This window comes from Octopus bimaculoides, chromosome 5, assembly GCF_001194135.2.
Source record: "Octopus bimaculoides isolate UCB-OBI-ISO-001 chromosome 5, ASM119413v2, whole genome shotgun sequence".
Lineage (NCBI taxonomy): Eukaryota > Metazoa > Mollusca > Cephalopoda > Octopoda > Octopodidae > Octopus > Octopus bimaculoides.
Genome location: NC_068985.1, coordinates 29,628,903 through 29,634,197, shown reverse-complemented (window position 1 = coordinate 29,634,197; position 5,295 = coordinate 29,628,903). Strand labels below are relative to the sequence as shown.

The window sequence follows — 5,295 nt, the reverse complement described above, 5'->3', positions numbered from 1 at the left end:
TGCTCCAGTATGGCCGCAGTCAAATGACTGAAACAAGTAAAAGTATAAAAAGAAAAGAATCCTCATCCTCATCTTAATACTGGAAACATTATTTTATTAAATTCCACAAAAATTTTTGATTATTTTCACAATCAACTAAAACACACAGGCAGTGTATTTGGAATGTATCTTTTAATGAAAGTTTATGACTTAAAATTATGATAATTATGCTGCAAAATTTAAAACTATGAACACTTAGAAATTAGAGGTTTTGAATCTTAATATGAGAAGACAGAAGAAAGAAGTTGAAATGGAGAACATTCATATCTGAAACAATGTTTAAACAGCAATTGGGTTTCCCTAGTCTAGTCTCTTACCATACTTGAAGTAAGAATGCTCATCAAAATATTCCATTTATAAATACTTATAAATGTAAGGCAAAAATAATAATGGTTTCAAATTTTGGTACAGGGCCAGTAATTTCAGGGAGAGGGTAAATCAATTACATCGATCCCAGGGCTCAACTGGTACTTATTTTATCAATCCCTAAAGGATAAAAGTCAAAGAATTGTACTCAGAACATAAAGGTGGATGAAATACTGCTAAGCATTTTGCCTGGCGTGCTAACGTTTCTGCTGTAGCTTGCTGCTTAGAGACAGTTCACGATGATGAAGACGAAGAAGAGGGAGGAGGGGAAGGGGAGGATTGAGAAGAAGAAGAAATTAGTATATATAGCTCAAGAATTGGCAACCAAATCTTCCTCAAATCACACTGTGCCATTTTATTTTTAATGAAATAATATTACATCATGTCTCATAGACATCCCCATCAAAAGACGGGATGCTCAGAGCTGTAACACTTTTGATCAGAGATCAACTTGGTCAGAGCTGGCAGAATCGTTAGCACGCCGGGCGAAATGCTTTGCAGTATTTCGCCTGTCACTAAGTTCTGAGTTCAAATACTGTGGAGGTCGACATTGCCTTTCATCATTTCGGGATTGATAAATTAACTCATTAAGTCCCAGAGTACTTAAATTTCTGAATATCACTTTTAAATTTTTACAAATGATTGAAAATGGGTTAAAATGAAAAAAATTATTAAAACTCCTTTACTTCATGTAGAAATGGAAATACACGGTGTCCTATAAATAGGACACTGAGACAATGTAATATAGCTTATTTGATGTTCTCATTTAGTGTCCTATTTATAGGACAATAGGACTTAATGGGTTAAGTACCAGTGAAACATCGGAGTCGATGTAATCAACTTATCCCCTCCTCCCAACATGGTTGCCCTTGTAGCAACATTTGAAACTACTTTGTTGCGATAAGGATAGGGGAGGTAACTCAAATTTCCAATTCGATACTTAAATAGGTACCATCGTTTTCATAAAATGTGATGGCATTGTTTACCGATAAGTTACAGTTACGTGAACTGTAACATGCTACACAGCATATTGCTTATACGTGAGTATATACATGACGGATTTTTGATAAACTACACAAGAGCAGTAAAGTCATATTACCGGAAGGGGAAACTATTCCAAAATAAACACTATTTCCTTTTACAATTATGCCCCTTGAACTGAAAAACGAGAACTATGGTGTTGAAGACGTCTACGAAAAGCGGTAAAAGAGTGAAGTTGTGTACATCTATGTATGTATGTATGTGTGTGTATCCCCAACCGCTTGACAACTGGAATAGGTCTGTTTATGTAACTTAGCGAATCAGCTAAAGAGACGGATAGAATAAGTTCCAGACATACAAAAATAAGTACTGGGATTGATTTGTTCGATTAAACTTCTCAAGGCGGTGCCCCAGCAAGGCCGTTGAGCAACGACTGGATCAAAGAAGAGATTCTACATACATACATACATACAAGGCCGCTCCAAGGTTGCTGACGCCCCGGGTCACTGCCAAAGTTGCCGGTACCTTGAGCCGGTCCTGCATACATTCATTTATGCATACATACAAACATACACGCACATATGTATGTATGTATGTATGTATGTATGTATGTATATATATATATATATGTATGATGTATGTATGTGTGTGTGTATATATATATATATATATATACACATACACACACCCACACATACCTGCGCGAATCGCCTAAGCAGTCGTCATATTTCCTTCCATATCGGCTAACTCTGATGAGCGCAAGGTTATATAATTAGATTGTTACCTAACTGTCCATTGACATCCTTGCAAGAAACCGATTGGTAACATCACCCGTCCGTGATGGATATATAATACTATATATGTATATATATATATATATATAAAAACACACACATACACATGTACATTGTGTGTGTGTGTGTGTGTGCGCGCGTTATCATTTAAGAATCCAGAGTTTGGTTGTTTCTCAGTGTACGTGTAGAAGTACGAAAAACAAAAACGTGAGAGATTGTTTATAAGATCATCTTACGTACATTTCATTAAGACAGGATTACTATTAGTCACACAATGTGTATTGCATAATTAAAACTTAACCTTTTTGTTACCAGCCTGGCTGAAATCGCCTCTGGTTCTGTAGTACAAATGTCTTGTTTTCATAAGTTTTGAATTAAAATCTTCCACAAAACCTTAGTCAAAATTAATGTTCCTAACATTAGATTAATGATAACTAAGTTATTTTACTAAATTCTTTGTTATATTTAAAATAATTGAGAGAAACACAAAGCATCTCAACAGAAATATGGAGACAAAAGGGTTAATGTCAAATTAATAATCACTTTGTGTTAATGAAACGTTTGTATGCATGTATGTATATTTGTATGTATGCATATATGTATGTTTGTGGATAGATAGATAGATAGATAGATATGTTATATCCATGACCAAATTTAAATATAAATTTTCACCGTGGATTAAATAAGAATGTAAACGGTTTTTAAAAATATTATTGCTGTACAAGAGAAAGGGAGGGAGTCTTCTGGCAGACCATGTCATGATTTGTTAAATGCATATGCACACACACATATATGTATGTATGTATGTATGTATATATTTGAGAAAGAGAGAGAAATATGGGTGTATACATGTTTGCATAATCACCTTCCTGGGTTTTACTGTTTACTGTTAATGATTTGTATCACACCAATTTACTTCAAAGTACTTAACCAACTTTTCTTTCCACGTTTACCTTCTGTCTTATCTTCCACCAACATGCCTGATCTTAAATCTCGTGTGTGTGTGTGTGTGTGTGTGTGTGAATACAAACGCACATATATAATGTGGTGGATGCGGATTATCCGATGAGGACTCAGCTCAATCAACTGAATCATGTCAGTCGGCGAACGTTCGTTAACGAAATCTTCAATCGACCTGGTAGGTTTCTCATGTAAAGAATTTGAAGCTATTAAAAGAAAAAAAAAAAAAAGAAACCTACTTAAGATGTTTAGTAGTATGTGTGGAATCGATCCAGGGTATCCGTGGCTGCAAAGCAAACTTCTTAGCCATTTGGCTACATAGTACCTACGCGCGCGCACGCACACACGTTGATATATATATATATATATATATACACATGTAGCTTTTCCTTGCTTTAGTCATTTGACTGCGGTCATGTTGGGGCACCGCCTTAAAGGGTTTTAGTCGAACAAATCGAACCCAGGACTTTTTCAAGCCTCGTACTTATTCTATCGTTCTTTTACCGAATCGCTACGTTACGGGGACGCAAACATACCAACACCTGTTGTCAAGCGGTAGTGGACAAACACAGACACAAAGATACACACACATATACATATATTTGACGGGTTTCTTTCAGTTTCCACTCACAATGCTTTGGTTGGCCCAAAACTATAGTAGAAGACACTTGGCCAAAGTACCATGCAGTGGGACTGAACCCGGAACCATGTGATTAGGAAGCAAGCTTCTTATCACACAGCCACAGCTGGGCTTAGAATCACAAGGCTGGTTATTCGGTTTCCATGGTGTATAAATGGCTGAGATCACATGTTCCCTCCAAGTGAGCAATTTTGAGGGGTGGGCAACTAAATCGACCCTAGCACTTGACTGGTACTTTATGCTATCTGTTCCCAGAGATGAAAGACAACGCTGACCTCGGCGGGATTTGAAGTCAGAAAGTAAAGAAACATAAGAAATATCGCTAAGCATCTTATTCCATGTGCTAACGATTTCGCCAGCACACCACTTGTGTGTGTGTGTGTGTAACCATCATCATCATCATTGTTACTTAACATCCACTTTAGTGAGGCAGATTTTCAGTGGCCGGATACCGTTTCTGTTACCAACTCTCACCTGTTTCCAAGTTAGGTAATATATTCCATGGACAGATATGTTTTTCATGGCAGACTGGAAATAAACATCGCTGGTATGACAGGGATCCTTGTTTACAACCATCACGTGATTTCAAGGCACACATAAACATGTATAAATACCCATACATATGTATCACCAATTTTTTTTGAAAATATCCTATCACCTTCAATAATATAAATGAACAGGAAATCAAGAAAAAAATCTTAGTTTATTACTGTTGTTTGTTCCTTTACACCTCTCTCACCATCTATACAATAATACATAGAACAAAATTCATTGCTAATATCAAGTCCGCTTGTAAGATAACATGTTCACAGTGACGTGTGTGTGTGTGTGCGTGCGCGCCCGCTGGTGAGAGAGGTAGGGGTGATTGTGGGGGTATGTATGTGCATAAATGATATTTTTGTGAAGCAAAAGAAAACTGCCTGCTGTTTAGTCTACTGTTGGACCTGACCGAACGCACCTATGATCAAAGATTACACTTACTGCATCAGCGAATGTGTCCACCACATTTTAAAGACAGATTTGGTTACTGTTTCAAGCATGTTGAGCAACTATCTCTAAGAATCCCTCGGCTTGACGAAAAGTTATTTGTTTCTTCCATTTTTCTTTTTCTTTTTAAAGGGCCAATTGTTCATAGTGAAATCATCAAGTATAATAAATTTAATGAGCAGTATATTACTGGTATATGAAATACCGAAGCGGTGACACGGTAGAGAGGAAACAAGATGTAATACATTTCATTCGGTGTTCTTGACTCTCAGCTAACTTTTATCGGGGGCTAAAGAAAATATCTTTATCGGAACCCTCGAAAATTCAAGTGGAATTTTCCCCATTTCATTAATCAAATATTAGAAATATTAATAGCCCGATGAAGAGAGAGAGAGAGAGAGAGAGAGAGAGAGAAAGAGAGAGAGAGAGATTCTTGTATACATCTCCACCAGAATTATATATGTTGTTGAAATTATTTAAAAAATTTTCTTTGCTATATAAAAAATTCAAAATAACCTTTTTCACACA

At 36.4% G+C, this 5,295-nt stretch overlaps 1 protein-coding gene across 1 annotated transcript in view; it reads right to left on the bottom strand.

Annotated features, from left to right (window-relative positions):
- LOC106868715 (zinc finger protein OZF) overlaps positions 1-5,295 on the bottom strand; it is a 12,492-nt gene that overhangs the window by 6,313 nt on the left and 884 nt on the right. The window lies entirely within an intron of this gene.